Genomic DNA, 21,440 nt, shown 5'->3' with positions numbered 1-21,440 from the left:
TCACGATAATTTGCGCGTGGATAGTGATTTTTATAGGCACATGGTCAGATTTCCTTCTTGGAAGGTGCTCCACCTTTGAGCATGGAAATAAATTAAACCATTGATCAGACACTAGAGCTCGGTCCAATCATTCTTGAATGTTGTTTTCGCCTTCCCTATTGTTTGACTAGGTAAATAAATAGCCCTCTAAGTGGATGTCCCTCAACCTGCATCTATTAAGACTTTTATTGAATCCATCAATTGTTCTCTGGCTAGTAATATTTCCTCCAAGCTTTTCTTTGTGACTCAAGATACAGTTAAAATCTTCCATACAAAACCATGGTAGCGAGTTACCATTATGTTGAAGGATTTATGTCTTCATCAAGTGCAATTACTAGATATATAATGAATCAAATTATGGAGATAATTAAGTTCGTTCTTTTGTCGTTGTCTGTTGCTAGACGTGATTAATGATCTTTGGGCTAGTCAAATAGTCCAAATCTCAATAGAATGGATCCTATAAGGTCACACAAAAGGGTGTTGGATTGAACAAAAGAAAGAAGCCCATTATTGGGCCTAATGGAGTGGCAGGTGAAAGGAGTACTGTCCTTCGAACAAGTGTATTATTCTGATAGTGGGTTCAGAATTATTAGAAAGCTAATATATTCAGTAAGGTCAAGTGATCAGAATGCCTAGATGGAGGCCGCTTTCGATCAGTAATATTAATGCATAATTAATATTACAACTTAACCTTGACTGAACCTTTCGGGTCACACCCAAGCAGTCAACGGACCGAAGCGACGAATTCATTCGGAAGGAATTAATAAGTCGACAGAGTAATATTTATTTAGACGTTGGAAATTCGAGCTTCGAGCGTCAGAGAATCTCAAATGTCGAGCCAAATTTAGAAATTGGCGAGACGGGAAAATGCTTCAAGTAACAAGCAAAAACCCTAGCCACGCAAAAACAAAGGAAGCACGCCAAATAGGAGCATGCCACGTGACAGCACGCCATGTGGCAGCAACCACGTTGGCAGTCACCAATTGGCAGCAACAACGTTGGCAGCCACCAAGTGGCAGCGTGCTATGTGGCAGCACTAGTGGAAAAAATCTCATTCGTAACAGGCTATTTGTAACGGGCAAAGCTTTGCCCGTTACAATTAAGATATTCGTAACGGGAAAAATAGTGTCCGTTACGAATACTTATTTATTCGTAACGGGCAAAATAGTGTCCGTTACGAATAAATAGTATTCGTAACGGGCAAAATAATGTCTGTTACGAATACTATTATATTTGTAACGGACAAAATACCGCACGTTACGAATAGTATACTATTTATAACGGACATCATGGGCCCGTTACGAATGATTGGTCCAGGCGTTGGTGAGATGAGCCCATTAGTTACTTAGGGTTTCACACATCTCCTCAGCCGTCACTCCCCTCTCTTTCTCTCTCCTCAGAAATCATCCTCTAACTTTCTCTTTCACTCACTCACTACCTTTCTCTCTCCTCTTTAGAACTCAATGTCTTTCTCTCTCCTCAAGATTCATTCTCATTTACTCTCTTTACCACCTCTTCTTACCTCCATATTCTCTTTCCTCTTGATTATGCATTTTTTTTTAAATTTATGTTTTGTTTTTGCTACTAGATCTGTAGCAATTAGATTCAAATTGGTAGAATTTTTGGGTTTTATAATTAGATTATAATCTGATTTTTATTTGAATGATTTTTGCTAGTTTATTGTTGAAAACCAAGAGGAGGAAGTGAAATAAGAGGCGAAAAAGAGGAAGAAGTCACTAACGGCAACGGAGAAATCAAAGGTTAGATCGTTGGAAACCACCGCTTACAAGGTTCTTAGATCTTATTTCTTTTAATTTTTTGCTACTTGTTACCCTTTTTTTTTCAAGTTCTATGATTTTTCTGGATTTTAAAATTATATTTGGGAATTTTGTTTTTATTTCTTGGAAAATCGATTTAAATGACTTAGTTTTGGGAATTTTTCCGCTTCTCTTTCGTTCTTCACATTTCGAAAATTCTCCCCTTTCAATTCTCAATCTGCAACTTAAGAGAATTCAATAATGGCGGCTTCAATAAATCAATTAGGGTTTGTAATTTTCGCTATGATTCTTGTTTCATGTTCAATCTCAGCAATGGGGGATTCGGAATCAGCTTTTATTGTAGCTCACAAGAAGGCTACCCTTACAAAGCTCAGCAATGGCGTCGAACGTATCTCCGTTTCTATCGACCTCTATAATCGTGGATCTTTGTATGTGTTTTCTCTTTTCTATTGATTCTGCATTTTCTGCTATGATTTTAGATCTTGTTTGCGTTTGAATTTCCATTTTTACGACTTTCATAATTGAATTATGTTTTCTGTGTTTGATGTTTTTTGTTTGCATGTTGATTTAGAGGAAGTAATAGTGTTGGAAATGAATTTCGGTTTCAATTGTGTATTTTAATCTTAAATTTTCCGCACTTGTTTGATTTTGTGAGTTTGTTGTTTGAGAAATACTGTAGTTTATTTGTAAGGTTGAATTGCTACTATTAATCCTGTGTTTTAGGAGCTTTGCTGCTGTTGGTGTGGATCCTTCTGTTATGGGGTTTGGCCCAGCTTTTGCCATTCCTGCTGCAGTGAAATATGTCGAGCTAAAGCTTAACGATATCAATCTATTTTTTAATATGTATGTCCAAGCCTAATCAGAGGATTATTTGTGGGCTGATCAAGTAATATGAGTAGATACAAATCATGAAGATTTTCATGATTTAATGTAAAAAGGTATATATCAGTCCCAATTGAATTGGTTTGGTTTGGAATTGGACCAATTTTACCAATTTGGTTTTGTCATATATCTGATTTGTGACTAGTAATTGGTCAGATATCAAATTGACAGTTAGTTCTTCTTTCATAGTGAGTTTATTATTGAGTACTCGGTGTATGCAAATTCACTTGCAATCTCAAATTTTACAGTTTCCTTCAGTAACAGATACTCAAATAGAAAACATCTTTTGACAGGTGCAAAGCATTGTTGTTAGTGGATCAAAAGCTGTGGAGCATCTGTCATACATGTTTAACTCGGGCCAAGATTTAAAGCTTAACGATATCAATCTATTTGAGATAAATGAGGTTAGCACTCTGAACAAGCTGCCTCATATTTTCAGTTGGTGACTTCAACACCATTTCTCAAATTTGTAACATCCATTTTCAATGCAGGCCTTTGCATCTCAGTATGTTTACCGTTGTAAAAAGATGAACCTCGATCCAGCGAAAGTTAATGTTAATGGGGGAGTAATAGCCCTTGGACATCCCTTGGGAGCTACAGGTATGCATTTTGGCTTTACTAGAGAAAATGCTTATTGAGTGAGTTAGGCTCTGTTTGGGGAGGGGGGATTTATATAAGTAAAAATCAGTTATACATTGTGTGCATAGGTCTCTCTCTCTCTCAACACCTCATATGTGCAACCTAAAAGCTAATTTAATTTTGTAAAGTTGAAGCCACTAAAATAACCTCAAATTGATTTTGGTTTGACTGTTTTTTGCAATTGATTTTGTTCTGTAATTTGATTGGTTTTTGGTTCAGATCTGATGAAGTAGATTAATTGATGAATTTTTTCATGTTTAATTTTGATGTTTGATTATTTGGATTTTAGATTGTTTTACGATTTTTATGCTTTTTTTTTGTTCATGTTTTGTGGATTGATTGCTTCATTTTTATATGAATCCTTGTACATCAAAGTTATTGGATTGTTGAATTGAAAAATTGGATAAAATGATATATGATTAAAGATTTATAACAGAGTTTTAAGTATTTGATGTGTTTAGCTGATGAACATGATTTGAAGTTTAAGAATTTCCTGGAATCTGAATTTTGTGATCTTGATTCATTAATTGATTATAATGCATTACCTGATTACTGATTTGACTTTAAGGTTTAAGAGTTTCATGATTTAAGGTTTTACTTTTTTTTTTGACATTTTAGTTTTTAGTTTTAGTTTTAGTGTGAAATAATTTGTTCATGTCTGCCAGTACTGCAAGGATTAGGCCTAGTGATAAAAAACCTGTGGAAGATAAAGTGCTATCTGCTGTGTGTTGGAAGTTTTGAATAAAGTGCTATCTGCTGTCTGTTGCATTGTGTCATATGAATTACTGCATTAGCTAGTATATTGAAAAACTGTGATCATATATATGAATAAATTATTGTCATTGTTGCATTGAGTATGTAACGGTTATGAGTGCTAGCGGAAGCAAATAAATTCATGGACGATAAACCCTAAAACCCATAAAATAGGACAACCCCTGAATTACCAAAGTGTAAGATATATTGCATTTGTATCTTTCTGGTTACATAAGTATTATTTACTTTCATTGATGTATCTTTCTGGTTATTTGAAGAATAAGCTTTCCTCAATTGTGAAAAGATCTAAGAATTTCACCTAAATAAAAGGTTCATTGCTATAGTAGGATCTGTCAGGCACCTCATAATTCTCTTTTCCCTGTAATGCGTGTGTTTGTTGTAAGTTAGAATTGACTATCTTTAATATTGATTCATTTATGTGAAATCAACAGGAAAACTAAGGTAAACACCAAGGAAAGATCACAACCATGGCAGAATCCATTGTTGTATCAGCTGTCCAGTGGATTGGCTCTATATTGATTCAAGAGGCCAATATATTATTCGATGTTGCAGATCAAGTACGGGGCCTTCAGCAAGAGATTGAGCTGATGCAGCAATAGCTTTGGCCTAAGAAGAATCAATGAAGCAGAAGGTTTGGACTAAGAAGATAATTGAAAAGTTAAATAGCTTTGGACTAAAAAGAATCAATGTAGCAGAAGGTTTTTAGTTTTAACTATTTAGGCAATAATAAATGTTTTTTTTTGCTCATTGTATAAATATGAAGTATATTTTTATCTCAATTAATTAATAAAATAATTGTGCTATAATATTTATGCAAGATAGCTAATCCAGCACAGCAACATGTGCTGGATTTTTTTTTAAAATTGTGTTACACACTATTTGTAACGGGCAGATATCATGTCCGTTACAAATAACGGGGTTATTTGTAACGGGTACTTGAAATGTCCGTTACTGTAGACACCCATTTGTGTCTCTCCAAAACCAAACCCAGTGATGAGTGCCTTTCACGTCGAATCATAATCGAATGAAACGAAAGTGTGGAAAGGTCTAGTGTTGCGGAAAGTTTTATTTCTTTTCTTTTCTCCCTGTTTTTGAAAACTTTATTTTTAAGAAAACAGTCAATCCAGTTTTGTTGGTCCATGATATGGGTCCAATAGTGGTGTAGTTGGATGGGGTTTGCAAAGACCTTTCCAACGATATATTATAAGCCCAATTTCGATGAATATTGAGAAATTTATGGCCAATTTACTAAATTAGGCCCGGTTTGAGCTTTAAGTACGGCCCAATGATCTAGGGGAAGACCTAATATGATTTATCATTCCTAATGTAATTAGGAATGGTTTTAGTCTTCTAGAATCTTCAGAAGATCTTATCATTCTTAATTCAATTAGGATTCTTTAGAGTTTTAATCAAGATCAAATAGCATTTTCGACTGAAATTATATTATTTTATCTTCCAGTGCGGGAAATTTATCACATTTTCGAAAACGCGTTGAAATCCAAATTGGCGTCCAACCCCAGGCCTTGGCGCCTGGAATCAGGATTGGCGCCAGACGCCAGTCATTGGCGCCTGGCGCTAGCCACTGGTCCTGGCGCCAAGCTAGTTTTGTGGTCTTCAGACTGTTTTGATAAATTATCTTTTTTGGATGATTTTCTTTATAAATATCGTATCAAAAACTCCGGTTTCATTCATCAACAATCACTTTATCAATTACCAATAATCAACTCTCTTCATTCACAAAATTATTCATCAACTCTCTTCATCTTCATCATTCATTCATCAATTCTCAATAATATTAATTCTTTAGTATTCTTTTCTTCTTTGCTTTTTCACACAAAATTCCGCATTCACAAGATCTTGAAATACCTAGCCATATTCGAAATTGCCTTCGCCCTAGACGTGAAAGGTTTTAATTTATGAGGGTTTGGTCCCAAATCTCTCTTTCAATTATTTAATTTAATTGTTTGTTTATTATTTTTCCTTGAAGTTACTAACGCGTGTATTTTGTAATTAGAAAGAGGTACGAGGCATCCAAGTAAGTACTTTGATGGTTTTCATGATGTAGATATCATGCTTAGATTGTTCTTTTGATGATTCCTAGTATCATGTTTAGGGTATCTTTAATATTAAGTATGATTAAAAGTATGATGCTTCCTATCCTCTTCCTAATATTTATGATTATTAATGATGATGATTATTATTATGTTGCTTGATATGCATATTATTATTGTTATTGTTTGATCACCTTTTATTGCATGTTAAAGGGAATTGGTATTTGCAATCACGCTTAATAAGATAATTTAATAATCTTGTTAGGTTAATTGTGATTATAATTCAAGTGATCGCCAATAATAGTTTATTTGTGCATTAAAATTCAACCAACATAGATTAAACAGGTTTAGGGTTAATCTATTGATTGTATGTTAGTCAGAAAGCGCACATGAATACGAGCAGAATAAAGTAGAGGCCTATTATTAGGGTAGGTTCAATCTCTTTTAGGTTGGATTTGTACCATCATCCCCGAACCCTTATTTGGTTCATGACCTTATGGAGTTGACGATCTCTTGGATCGTTAAGAGGTGTAACCTTCATCCTATGAACGGTTTACAAGTTCCTTAAAAACTTGTTGGCGACTCTTTTGCTCTATCTTCTTCCCTTTTGGACGCCACCGTACTTTAGTGTATGATCACAGTGGGGTTCAAGCTAGTGTGATTTTAAAGGCTAGAAATTATTCCCTACAGTTTTTGGCGACTCCACTGGGGAGGATTTCTATTTTAATTCTTGAATTTGTTTCGGCAATGATTTAGAATGAGTGGATGAGACTCGAAAAGTTCTAAGTATTTCATGTGCGTAATTTTGATTAACATTATTGTCATATGCATAAAAAGGTTCTCATTGGAAAGACCATCCGTAATGAGTAAAAAACATAGGATTTTACACGTAGGAAATTTGAGAAATGTCTTTCACAACTAGGACTGAAATAACACCGCGCGAAACAGGATGATTTTATTGAGCACAGAAAGCTGCTGAGGCATGTGGGAAGTAGCGTCAGGGGCCAGAGCTTGGCGCCAAACTTTTAGCCGTAGCGCCAGACGCCAGTATTGGCGCCAGGCGCTACAGTTAAAAGTTGGCGCCAGTCTCTGTTTGCTGGCGCCAATTTCCCCCAATACCGAGCCAGAAATATGCGTTCTAATTTCGACCGGTTTTTTCGTATTGTTTGCTCGATCCTACTTCCTGATCGAATTTTTTCTCACTTTTCTGAAACCCATATGTGTTCTACATATGGACATAACCCTCTGGGAATTCATGCTCTATCTACCCGATTGAACGCTCCTGGCAACAAATGGTACATCTGAGAGGTTGAATTCACCAAACCATGGAAGCGAGTTTTTTCTAAATAAAAAACTCGCGGTGTTCTATCCACACGCGTTAACCCTTCACGGTTAGGCTTCTACGCGGTGCATCTGGACAATTAACCATGGACCCTATTTGACTAATCCATATCCCGAACTTTAGAGAACTAGAACCATGGTTAGGTTGCGAACTCATTGCATCATGTTGTGCCTACTTGACTAATTGTGCATTATTTGTTGTGCATATATATTCTATGTTTTTATTAACCGTTTGTTTGACTTGTGTTAAGACTAAATAAACTGATTAATGACTAAAGGACTTTGTTTAATTAATTAATTAATTAATTTGAGCTAATAAATAAACATAAAATCGAGTCATAGTTCTTTTAAGTCAACCCGGATTTTTATTCCCGTATACTGCACAAATGTCAACTTGTTTTGGTAATATCTGGAGTTCTAGAAAGAACTACGAGTATTACAGCCTATGGATCTGTAGCCCCGAGTTTTATCTTTAATTCGGCGTTGGTTTCATCCCAATCAGAGTCGCAGATAAAAAGTTATGACTAAAATACCACAATCTGTCCAGTTTAATGCATATACGTGAAGTCTTAACTTAGTCTTTGCTTGAGTCTAGGCACATAGTCTAGCCACATGGTCATGACACAAGTCTTAAAGTACCATCTACACTCACTAGTATTAGCACACACTTTGAGCACATGTCACCATGGCCATGTCTTAGGTTCATGCATGAGTCGGTCTTTTCCGTCATTTGAGTTGGGGGGTACATTCTATTCCTAATTCTTCATATCCCTCCATCTAAATCTTTCTTCACATTCTTCCATTTTTCTTCACCTCCTCCATCCATTGCATGTTGAATAAAGTTTGAGTCAAATAATTAACAATAAGTATCCCCAAATTCCTTTTCCACAGTACTTGGTCGAGGAGAGAAGGGCGATTAATCAAGGACATCCTCTTTATTCAAGTCTCGCTTTTTGATAAACCAATTCGTCAAAAGAGGAAGGCTAAGAATATAATGGAAACTCAAGAAGAAGTCAATGAGCTTAGGAACCAATTGGTTACCATGACTGAAACACTGAAACTACTCACCCTCAAAGTTGATGATCCCGTGAAGCAACAACGGATGGACCTCATGCAAGAAAGCTTGAGCAAGCTATTTAGTGACTACAAATTTCAGGGCATGAGTTCACAAGGGGTCTCGCTGGACAAGGAACTTCTTCCGCATAAATTCAACGCCACTGACATCCCTAAATTCAAGGCAACAGATAACCCTTACTTCCATCTAAGAGCTTTTGAAACTATAATGACCATTAAGGGTATCGATAAGAAGGTTTTCCCCTCTCTTTTCTCAGTATCTCTTGAAACCGTTTGCCAACAATGGTTCTTCTCCCTTGGCAAGGAGAAAACCTCTACCTGGGAATCGATAGCAAACGCTTTCATTGATAGGTACAAGTGCAATATTCAAGTTGAAACCGATCATAGACAACTTAAGATGTTAAGACAAAAATAAAATGAAGGCTTTACTTTTTTCTTTAATAAGTGGAGGGAAACTTTCGCTAAGATGATTGAAGTCCCCACCGAAAAGGAATCTGTGAGGATGTTTATCAAGAATCTCCAAGAAAAGTATTCGAAGCACCTAAAATATCAACACAATTTGAATACTTTCAAGGTCGTTTATGACATCGGAATTGAAATCGAAGATGACCTTGCAAAGCAAAAATCTACTAACAATAGTAATCACGGTGGATGGAAAGGAAAGAAGAACGACAATCCTTATTCTTCCGAAAACGCCCACTCTAGTAACAATGTTAGTACCTTTGATCTCAGTAAAGTTTTAGCCATAGATAACCAAGGATCTAAGAAGCAACTTAGGAAAAACTTCACCCCCATTGGGATGAGCTACGATACTGCCTTCGATCGACTCCATGCCAAAGGACTCATTACTCCCATTGGACCTATTCAAGATCCCGTACCTGAAAATAGATTGCCTAGTTGGAATCCAGACGAACACTGCAAGTATCATCAAGGTAGGGGTCATACTACTGAGAGCTGTTGGAAGCTAAAGGAGGCTATGCAACATTTATTTGATAATAACAAGCTTCCTATGCCTCCAGTTAACAAGAAGAGCGAGTGATGATAAAGCAAACAACACAAGATAAGAGGCGAGCTTCAACGACAAAATTTCATGGCCTCTTTTTTCTATTTCTTTTTCATCTTTTCTTTCCCCAATAAGTCTAGCATAGGCACCTTTTCTTTTCCTTTAGATTAATTTTGTAGATTTTTCCTTTTTCCCTTAATAAAATGAGCATTTAATTCCTTGCATATGATCATTTCATTACATTGCCTTAAAAAAAATAAATAAAAATAATCCATGTCGAGCTAAGCACAAGGTATACCAATGATTTGAGGCACCCCTTGTAGCCACATCATATCTCCTTTCGCCTTTCAATTTACACATCCTTTCTTCATAAACCACTTTGAGACTCGTCTAACGATATACCTTTCTTTTTTCAACCTACATCTATCTAACCTTGGGATGGGATGGCGTGCAACTTATGCAATTCAAAAGAGAGCTTGAGCAAATTCAAAATAAAGCAATAGAAAAAAATAAGCAATAATAAAAAACGAAAACAAGTGTACAAAAGGGCAAGTGTTCCAATGTCTTTGATATGAAAGTATCTTAGATAAGAACACGTCTCAGATTGCGTCTCTTATCGAGTGCTCGGTACCGTGCCTGAGAAACATGAATGCCAAGTGAGTGATAGACCGCATGATCGAGATTGCTCACACTTATAAAAATAAAATAAATGCTAAAGCAAAAAGACCTAAAAAAGAGTAGAAACTCAAGCATAAAATTATAAAGATTCAAAAGTAAGGTTGCACACCTTAGGGGCTTATCTAGGGTCTTGAGCCTTTATCCCCTTCTTCTTTAGCCTTTAGCCTAACCACGTTACAACCCTAAAAAGACCTTTTTGAGGTATACACACTTGTGCGAGGTTTGGCTAGAGCTACGTTCGGCCTGATTCCTAACGGATACGTAGGCAACCTCACATCGAGGTGCGGCCGTAATAAACATGCATTCATATTCACATTCACACACTTACACCATAATCATATCAAGGGATCTCCAATGCTCATCCCTATTCATTTAGAGCTAGACTTGGGGGCTTGATCCGTACATAATTAGCTTACCTAGCCTAAGAGTCACCACCATTTGACTCTTTTCAACAACATATTTTTCCACACACTTAGCTCTTGCGGCCTAGCTTTAGTGTCACTTTCACACACCGCACAGATACATGACCAAATATACTTTCCCTTAGGAACCCTTTGTCATGAAATCTTAACGCTGAAGCATGCTTCGTCAAAATCGCTCATCACTCATTATCATCATTGCATCACAAAGTATGAAGTGCTTAGCCTCCATGCCTAAGTTACCTAAATACCTTCATCATGGAGTCAACAGTTGAGATAGCCTAGGATGAATTAATCCTTGAACCTTGAGAGATAGCATCAAAAAATATTTGACTAAGCTCATTCAACATGCATCTTCAAACTTTTGATTTTCTTTTTCGCGTCTTTCTTTTTCGGGAGAAAGTCGGTACCCTCCACAAAAATGACGGAAAATTAATCAAAGTTACTTCATTTTTGCATACAATAATTTTTTCATTTTTTCTTTTTGCATTTTCGAGTCGCACGATCACATTACAATGCACACACGAGTCATGAGTCACACGTGTCATGTTACTTCGAGTCGAGTCAACCTCGAGTCAATCACAACGAGTCAAGTTTTTGCCTTGAGTCGTGTCAAGCCAATGAGTTGAGTCAAGCAACGTTAAGCCTTAGGTCAACCCTAAGATGATTAAAGAGATTAGCAAAGTTCTATAGTCAAAATAAATACAGGTGCAGCAGAACAGGGAAGACCCTATCGCAGCGATCACAAGAAATAAAACGGAAAATTGAATTTAAAGAAGAATCTGTGCTGGCGCCAGTCCCTAGGAATTGGCGTCACTTTTTGTTCTTGGCGCCAGACGCCAATTCCAGCGCCTGGCGCTAATGCCATATGTTTGGCGCTGATTGATTTTCAGCGACGCCAAAGCAGCCAGCCACCTGTTGAGGTTGTGCTAGCCTTCTGCGATATATTTTGGGTTCCTTGGTACGCCAGTTAGCCCCTCTAAGCAATTTGACACGATTAAGAAAACGACTTGATTATGTAAAGTGATCGACCTGATGAAAAGATCGTCTCATTAAGCTTAAAGCGCCTAAGCATTGGCTCATTAACAAAAAGCACCGACATACTGGTTCATTTGCAAAAGGACACCGACGTATAGGTTCAAAGCAACGAAAGCGCCGACGTACAGGCATAGTGGAAGAAAAGTTCAAGCAAGCTTTAAAGATCGACAAGTGTTGGTCTTCGGTAATTCTCTTTGGGATATTATCGCAACAATTGAGGATGACTTCAAGTAAAGTTATTTTCGACGGCATTCACTAAGATTGTGGAGGTTGTCACCCAAGATTTGAGAAGATAGCACGAGATGGGCGGTCTTCGACGGCATTCGCTAAGATTGTGGAGGTTGTCACCCGAGATTTGAGAAGATAGCACGAGATGGGCAGTCTTCGACGACTTTTGCTATGATTGGAAAAGTTGTCACTATGATTCAAGAAAAGGCTCAAGATGTAGCAACATTGATCGACGGCGTTCCCTAGATTGCGGAAGATCGTCAAAACAAATAGCAAGTTGGCGTTCCCTAGATTGTGGAGAGTTGTCACAAACAACTGAGGATTGTTTCAAGGGAAGCAATTTTCGATAGTATTCCCTTGGACGTGGAATATTATCCATGCGGATGAGGATTGTTTTAAGAGAAATAATCTTTGGTGGTAATCCCTTGGACGTGGAATATTATCAATGCAGAGGAGGATAGTTTCGGGCGAAACAATCTTCTAATTGGAAGTAGTTACGGGCGTAGCAGTTTTCAAGCGGGATGGCATTCTCTAGCTTGTAGGAGGTCGTCACAACAACAGTAGCAGCAACAATCGGTTACTTTCAGAGACGTGTGCTCGACGGTGCAAGATACGCGTTTCTTAACTCTGTTATCTGTTTAACTAATGCTAGTTTTGCAGGTATCGGCGTTACAAGATTGATTTAGGATCGCAGAACGTTCTGAATCATTCTCCGTCCCTATCGCTACTTTGACTTTCTTTTTCGAAACTTGCGTTTCTCCAAACTCAGTCAAAGTGGGGGCTTCTGTAGACACCCATTTGTGTCTCCCCAAAACCAAACCCAGTGATGAGTGCCTTTCACGTCAAATCATAATCGAATGAAACGAAAGTGTGGAAAGGTCTAGTGTTGCGGAAAGTTTTATTTCTTTTCTTTTCTCTTCTCCCTGTTTTTGAAAACTTTATTTTTAAGAAAACAGCCAATCCAGTTTGATTGGTCCATGATATGGGTCCAATAGTGGTGTAGTTATATGAGGTTTGCAAAGACCTTTCCAATGATATATTATAAGCCCAATTCCGATAAATATTGAGGAATTTATGGCCAATTTACTAAACTAGGCCCGGTTTGAGCTTTAAGTACGACCCAATGATCTAGGGGAGGGCCTAATATGATTTATCATTCCTAATGTAATTAGGAATGGTTTTAGTCTTCTAGAATCTTCTAGAAGGTCTTATCATTCTTAATTCAATTAGGATTCTTTAGAGTTTTAATCAAGATCAAATAGCATTTTCGACTGAAATTATATTATTTTATCTTCCAGTACGGGAAATTTATCACATTTTCGAAAACGCGTTGAAATCCAAATTGGCGTCCAACCCCAGGCCTTGGCGCCTGGAATCAGGATTGGCGCCTGGCGCTAGCCACTGGTCCTGGCGCCAATGATCCAGGGCTGGCGCCAAGTTAGTTTTGTGGTCTTCAAACTCTGTTTTGATAAATTATATTTTTTGGATTATTTTCTCTATAAATATCGTATCAAAAACTCCGGTTTCATTCATCAACAATCACTTTATCAATTACCAATAATCAACTCTCTTCATTCACAAAATTATTCATCAACTCTCTTCATCTTCATCATTCATTCATCAATTCTCAATAATATTAATTCTTTAGTATTCTTTACTTCTTTGCTTTTTCACACAAAATTCCGCATTCACAAGATCTTGAAACACCTAGCCATATTCGAAGTTGCCTTCGCCCTAGACGTGAAAGGTTTTAATTTCTAAGGGTTTGGTCCCAAATCTCTCTTTCAATTATTTAATTTAATTGTTTGTTTATTATTTTTCCTTGAAGTTACTAACGCGTGTATTTTGTAATTAGAAAGAGGTACGAGGCATCCAAGTAAGTACTTTGATGGTTTTCATGATGTAGATATCATGCTTAGATTGTTCTTTTGATGATTCCTAGTATCATGTCTAGGGTATCTTTAATATTAAGTATGATTAAAAGTATGATGCTTCCTATCCTCTTCCTAATATTTATGGATTATTAATGATGATGATTATTATTATGTTGCTTGATATGCATATTATTATTGTTATTGCTTGATCACCTTTTATTGCATGTTAAAGGGAATTGGTATTTGCAATCACGCTTAATAAGATAATTTAATAATCTTGTTAGGTTAATTGTGATTATAATTCAAGTGATCGCCAATAATAGTTTATTTGTGCATTAATATTCAACCGACATAGATTAAACAGGTTTAGGGTTAATCTATTGATTGTATGTTAGTCAGAAAGCGCACATGAATACGAGCAGAATAAAGTAGAGGCCTATTATTAGGGCAGGTTCAATCTCTTTTAGGTTGGATTTGTACCATCATCCCCGAACCCTTATTTGGTTCATGACCTTATGGATTTGACGATCTCTTGGATCGTTAAGGGGTGTAACCTTCATCCTATGAACGATTTACAAGTTCCTTAAAAACTTGTTGGCGACTCTTTTGCTCTACCTTCTTCCCTTTTGGACGCCACCGTACTTTAGTGTATGATCACTGTGGGGTTCAAGCTAGTGGGATTTTAAAGGCTTGAAGTTATTCCCTATAGTTACAAATAACAGGTTATTTGTAATGGGCCGCATACGTAACGGACGCTGCCCATTACGGATGGCCCCTTTTTGCCCGTTACGGATGAGGATTTTTCCACTCGTGCAGCACGCCACGTTGGCAGCGCGCCATGTGGCAAAGTGCCATGTTAGCAGCACGCCATGGTGGCAGCCATGTGGCAAGGGGGCCATGGACATGGGTGACGGGTCATGGACACGGTCCAAAAGAAAGTGGCCAACCGAACCCAACTTGGGGCTCAACGTTTGGTGACACATGGTTAGCTCACAATACATGCGAGTTGTCTTTGGGACCAAGTGGAAAAGTGGTCCTCACCTAACCATGTGACACTTGTCACTTGTTCCTTGGGTTATTTAACTAAGGGTTGAATTCATTAATCTTTCCATGTGGGATCTTTTTGTGAAAAAGTCCCACATTGAAAGATGAGTGGAATTCAAAAGGTAGCTTTCCTTGTAAATAGCCAAATCATGGCTTGAGGATTCTTTGCTTGAGTAAGAGTTGGAAAGGGGATCACAAGTAAATGAAAACCCTTGAACTTAAGAGTTGGAAAATGTATCACATTTAGTCAAAGCCTTTGAACTCAATTACTCGGGTTTATTGGTCAGGTCTTGCTAACCCCAAGACATTGGACCTTGTAGGTATTGGTTGGTGCGGGTGGATCAACGTTGGTGGCTTCGTGTTTTCGGAGCTAGCTTTCAAGTAAGAGCCCATTCGGTTGGGTGAAGCACACTCCAAAAGTTAATCGTTTTATCTTAATCTTGTGTCTAATTTAATATGTTTATGGTTTTATTTATTGCGAGTGAGGTCTTGTTTTTAGGTTTGTTTTCGCGGTGAGTCGGACTTTCCAAATCCCAACAGCGGTATCGGAGCCTCGCTCGTTTATTTTTAAAATCATATTGTTTTTCAAGGTTTTTTTATGGCTTAATTTTTTTGGTTTTAAGTTGCTAATTAGATTAGTAGCTCGTTTTATCCATTTTAACCTCGTATTAGAGCTGACTTCAGCTTCCGAACCCAGATATCGACCCAAAAAATAGTGAATTTTGGGAGGAAAAGGCGTTCTGGAAAAGCCAAAAAACGACCAGAAATGCATTTTTCGAGGGGTTTCGTTTTTACAAAAAATTTTAAGTCTTTCTAACCTTGAAAATTAATTGCATATTTATGGTGGTTATGTAATTGGTTCAATACATATTTTATATGCAATTTTAAACCTCTTTAGGCATGATTACTTGGTGGTAATTTGTGTTTAAAAGCTTGGTTCTATTTTTCACATTATTGCAAATTAATTGCATTAAGTGTAAAATTATTGTTATTTGAGGCTTCCAAGTACTAAAGATTCAATCTTTAATTATGTTAAGTGATTGAAATTTTGAGTTACTAAATTCCATAAATTTTTGTTGAACTTTGTTGATTTAATCATTTTTTAGTTGATTAGAATCATAAAGTTTGAAACTTGTGATAGAAATTTGTTTATCTTCACATTGGAAGATATAATTTTTTAAGGATTCACAAGTATTAAAGTTGGAATCTTTATTGAACTTATGTTCATTTTTTCAACTCCCTTTTATTTTGACAAAATCTCAAGATTAATTTAAATTGATTAAATTAATAGTAAGTAATTGCCCTCTTATTTTTGTTGCACCAAGTTAAACCAATTTTATTAAAGAATGGTTCTTAGAATAATTTTGGTTTTATGCACTTGAATGAATTTATTTAAGTTGGACTTGTTATAATTTTCATTTTTCCTCAAAATTAATTGATTCTAAAATTAATTTAGTAATTGATAAAAAATGTCACACAAAGTCAAGATTTTTCTCGAAGCATGAGCACTAAATTGAGGCCTAAGAGCCCCAAGCATGCTCTCGGCCAGCCAGGTAGCTCATGCAACCCACATGGGGCTGCCGAGGTTGCTAGGCGCCTCGAAGTGGTGCACATGCGCATGGTGGCTGCTGCATGTGCATCCCTTGGCGCAACATGGCAGCCTTGAGGCTTGCCGTAGGTAAGCCGCCTAGGGTTTGCATTTGAGCTTTATTTAGGGTTGTTTTTTGTGCTTAGCTTGGTACATCATTAAGGAGAATATGGGTAGACATTGCTTGTGAAGCAATGTGGTGCAATTAGATCGTGCGAGTTGTGTGCGAGTTGCGAGCACTCCAAATCTTAGTGCTAGGCACTTGGATATTTTGGACTACGTAAAATTTGGCTTATTTTTCCGATTTAATTATTTTATTAATTTAATCTATTTTGGTTTTAATTTTTTAATAAATTTTGGAGGCTAGGCCTCGGTTTTAAAGAGCGACATTTGCAAAATTTTATTTTGGCAAATAATTGGGTTTTACCGGCTTAACTAATTGGATTAATTAAGGTGGATGCGGCATTTAGTGGGAGCTTCAAATATTAATTGCGCTTATTTACATAATCAGTTAAAACAACTTTTACTAGTTTTAATTAGGCGTGTTAATTGGATTAACCACCTAGATTAATTATCGCGTGTTTATGCATTGTTACTTGTTTATTGTTGTAAAATGCATGGGCCATTCACAAATAGTGAATGGATGAATGAAATGTATATTCTCTCACATGTTTTATACAATGGCAACTAGTGGGGCCTGATTAGGATAGAAAATACAAACTACGATCCGTGCTGTATTTTTCTAAATACGGTCTGCGTACCGTTGAGTTTTTTTGTGCCTTAATATTTAGATTAGTCCTAATCTTAGATACTAGTATTGCATAATTATGGTCAAGTCTTGAAGATGGAGGCTCTTGGAAGATAAAGCCATGAAGTTGCAAAAGAAGACCTTTTGAAGACTTGAAGAATTCAAGGGGTCATGCTAGTTGCCAATATGCATTAAAATGCTTATGCTTTACATATTCATGATTATTTATATATGAATCATATGTTAGATTCATGTTTAGTATTTCGAATGTTGTGATGATTAGTTAAGTTCACTTAAATCAACCAACATAGAAACCCTAGGTCCCTAAATATTGAGTAAAATTGCCATTCCAAAACAACACTTATCGACCTATTGAGAGTAGTGATGGGCTACGCCAAAGCGAGGCATCACTACTACTCCCTAGACTAATAAGGCATACCGGGTATGCAAGTTGGTTTTGGTTGTGCTCAACGATATGAGTGATGGAGTCCTAACATGTCGTGGCAAAGTGAATAAATTGTTGAGAGAGCATTAGATGCGACGATTTATTCAACCAAGAGTGGCTTGGAGCCATTAGCAAAGTGTTGCTTACCCTAGGAGATTGAGTGTTAAGCCAAGCCAAAGCATGCTTAACCACTCTTTGTTTCTTTGGATCTTGGAATCGACTTATTCTCGCCAAATGGGGACAAATTTAATGCGTGGACAAGCGTTTAATAAGATTGAAAATTTGCATGAATACCTTTTAATTTTCAAACTTATTATGTTATTTACTTGATAAATGGTTATACTTTGCACTTATATTTTTAGAATTCCAAATCAAACTATATTGTTTTCCATGATTGGTAATGGAAATCTTTGAGAATGGCTCTCAAAGAAAAGTAAAGCATTTCTAAATTACAATTCTCATAAATGACTTTTATAACAAAGTCCGAAAGGATGGTTGGACATAATGTATTCCAAATAATAGGTAGTTTTGATAAAACATGAAGCATTGAGTTACAAACTTTAATTGTCCATGTTGACAAATAACATATCTTTTTTCTTAATACATAGATGAGTAGGACTCATTGATGTAGTAATTTAAGCGTGAATTAAAGGAAAAGATGAAACTTTGTTTTACGGCGCACTAGGTGCTTTATTATGCCTAACAAAGTATAAAAGTCAACGCACTTAAAGAAATGGTTCTTAATGTAAGGTCATGAGATATTGCATGATAAGAAATATAGGAAACAAGGAACAAAGAAAAGGAATTAGATTCCATTTCAACCCATGAGTTCATGTTATTGAAGTTAACTTAGCAACTCATTATCTTCACAAAGTATAGGATATTTCTTGAGTGTTTCACTTTGAAAGTGACCTCAAACTATTAAAGATAAGCTAAGTTATCGACTTACAAGCTTAGAATGAAGCAAGTGGTGCTACATCAGTTGTAAGGTCGTATGCTTTATTTAAAGACCTTTAAGCTAAGGCTGGAACAAATAAATGGTTATTGTGTTTCATAATCATCAATTGATCCGTTTACACATAGAAAGAATCACATTCAAAGCACTGAGCAAAAGTTGTAAATTTATTTTAATGGCATGGATGTCTAAACTACGAGTCAAGAATGCTTGATTATAAACAAACATTTTCTTAACATGATAAACTGGCAAAAGCTCAAAGTCATGGGCATGATTTGCGTTCTGAATATCTTTAGCAATGTTACATTGACAAGAACGTACTCAAGGCTGTATTAGTTAGGCTCTAGATAGTTGATCGATTCGGAATCGTTCTAAGACAAGCAAGTCTTTGTTAAAACCGACAAAGTAAAAAATCTATTCTTGGTATACATAATTGACTCCGAAAGCTAAAAGAGGATTCATTTACTTCAAGGTTTCACAAAGAATTTGAAAGAATATGACTATACTCATCAAATGTGAACAAATTTGACCTTGAATAGTTCAAGAGTTCAATGAAGTACAAAATCGACTTGGCAAGATATCAAAAAGTCTAGATTAGATCGAGCAATATTTGCTTGAGTCAAGCGTGACCATCAGAAAGTTATGAAATTGAAATTTTCATAAATAACTCCACAAATAACATAGTGTGTCTTCACGGAGACCTCAATGCCATTTAAAAATGACTCGAACAATGATGGATCACATCCCTTCCTATAAAGTTCTTAAGATTTTCACAAAGGACAAATATTACACTAAACAAAATGTCGAAGCTAAGAAAGGACGCCATATTCAGTTATGGGTAGAATTAACTTCTAAATGTCTTTTCAAGTATATGTCTAAAACTCTTAGCCACAGTGGGAGTTCACTGGCTCAGTGGGAGCTAAGTGACTTAGTAGGAGCTCACCGGCTTAGCAAGAGCTCGGTGGTTGAGTGGGAGCTTAATGGATCATTAAAGGCTAAGATAGCTCAAGTGGGAGCTAACTGTTTGTTTTACAACGAACTTTTACCCAAAGACAATATAAATGTCTCTTTGTAAGCATGCAAGTGAGACCACGGGCATAACCTCTACAACTCAATTGAGAACATAGTGTTTGTTGCTCTAAGTGGTGTCTTTCTGGAAAGTAACACATTTCCAAAACGACAAGTGGAAGGAAAATGAACTCGATGACAATCAAGCTTAGCAACAAACTAGAACTGAGATACTTGATCAAGAATACTCAAAAGGACTTTACAAGTGCTTTAAAAGAGAATTCATTTCTCACAAAAATTCTGAAAAGTTGGAGTAATATCAAGAAAATCAAAGGGCTTTGGAAGCGCCTTGAAACTCAGTGTTTGATGCAATAACCCCGTATAGGTATAGAATTCGCCAAAGGCTTGGATTGAATCCTATAAATTTTCTATTAAGTTAGAAATAACCCTAAGACTTACAAGCATACTATTTACTATTATATAGTACGGGAATAATGTCTTGTAAAATAGCTACGACAAATCCAAATTTCAAAAAATGGTTAGAAGCGATAAAAATTTGAAATAGACTCCATGTTTGAAAATCATGTTTTAAGACTTGATTTATTTGCATAAAGGGTGAAAGACCCATTGATTGCAAATAAGTTTTCAAGGAGAAAACCAACAAATGTGGAAATGTATGTGTATACATAGCTAGATTGGTTGAAAAGGATACACTTAAATTCACGAAGTTGATTTTAATAAAAACTTATTCACCAATCGGAATGCTAAAGTCATTTCGTGATTGTTCTAGCAAAATTGCACATATGAAATATGACAAAATAGATACCAAAACCGCCTTGCTAAAATAGGATTTTGGAAGTGACTATGAAAATAGTCTAAGGGTTTTGAAAATCTAAATAATGATAGATTTGGAAGCAAGCTCAAGGAATCCATTATGGGATTTAAGGAAGCCTTGCACATAGGAATTGGAACATGTTTTCTCATGAAGTTAATAAGAGGATTGACTTGTGGAGAAACATAGAAACTCTTATAAATAAGAAGTTTAGTGGGAGAAAAAGTAAATTATGTAAAGGTCCAACAAAAAGTTTACGAACTCTATTGTGAAATAACTGTCAAATACTAAATGCTTAGATTTAAAAGTATTTTCGACAATGGACCAAGAAAAAGACGATACTTAGTACATGTTGGGTATTAAGATCTATTGTATATACTTAATAAAATGTTTGAACGTGTAAAGGAATTTACCATGTTAAATATGAATTGAAGGACTTTGAAAGGCTTTCGACCCTTATGTATAAAACTAAGTAAATGTTTGAACTAAGTATAAGCTAGGCTAAATACTAAGTCAAACAAGAAAGACTCGAGTAAGAGACTTTCAACCGTATCACATAGCGAACAATTTAAGCAAGACTCAGTGAAACTGAATGAGCTAAAATGTCACATGGATGGAATAAGATTGAGAATTACTCCAACTTAATCCATCATGTACTCTATGATATGGAATCGTCGCAGGACTTACTTGCTTAGAGCATATGAAGTATGTATGAGGTACCAATCAACATGAATATATGTGATAGATCGTTAGATTATGGCCAAGAACATCCAAAGTAGTTGGATAAGTAACATGATGAGTTCTTGACTTATGGAAACAAATGCAATTTGAGAATTGATGTTGCAAGCACAAGCCTTAACAAGGATTAGATCCTTAACAAGGAAGTCGTTTATAAGCACGAGCTAACAATAAGTCGTGGCTTGAGAATAGTAACATGGAGGTGCATCCATGTGTAATGTGCGGGAATTTAAATTAAAATTCCATGATCACAAGTGATTAGGG

The 21,440-nt window shown here is 36.2% G+C and overlaps 1 long non-coding RNA gene across 3 annotated transcripts; it reads left to right on the top strand.

The window, feature by feature from the left end:
- Nucleotides 1-1,325: 1,325 nt before the first annotated feature.
- Nucleotides 1,326-4,918, top strand: LOC110739181. 3 transcript variants are annotated; one of them, XR_002514741.1, is made up of 6 exons: nt 1,326-1,799; nt 2,128-2,245; nt 2,541-2,755; nt 2,993-3,103; nt 3,191-3,299; nt 4,544-4,918. It is a non-coding gene; the product is annotated as an uncharacterized LOC110739181 (long non-coding RNA). The 3 variants fall into 3 exon arrangements; XR_002514742.1 differs by lacking the exon at nt 2,541-2,755 and having other exon boundaries at nt 1,341-1,829; XR_002514740.1 differs by lacking the exon at nt 2,541-2,755 and having other exon boundaries at nt 1,347-1,799.
- Nucleotides 4,919-21,440: the final 16,522 nt, after the last annotated feature.

The sequence above is a fragment of the Chenopodium quinoa genome, unplaced genomic scaffold, assembly GCF_001683475.1.
Source record: "Chenopodium quinoa cultivar QQ74 unplaced genomic scaffold, ASM168347v1, whole genome shotgun sequence".
Lineage (NCBI taxonomy): Eukaryota > Viridiplantae > Streptophyta > Magnoliopsida > Caryophyllales > Amaranthaceae > Chenopodium > Chenopodium quinoa.
This window is presented reverse-complemented; position numbering and strand designations above follow the sequence as displayed.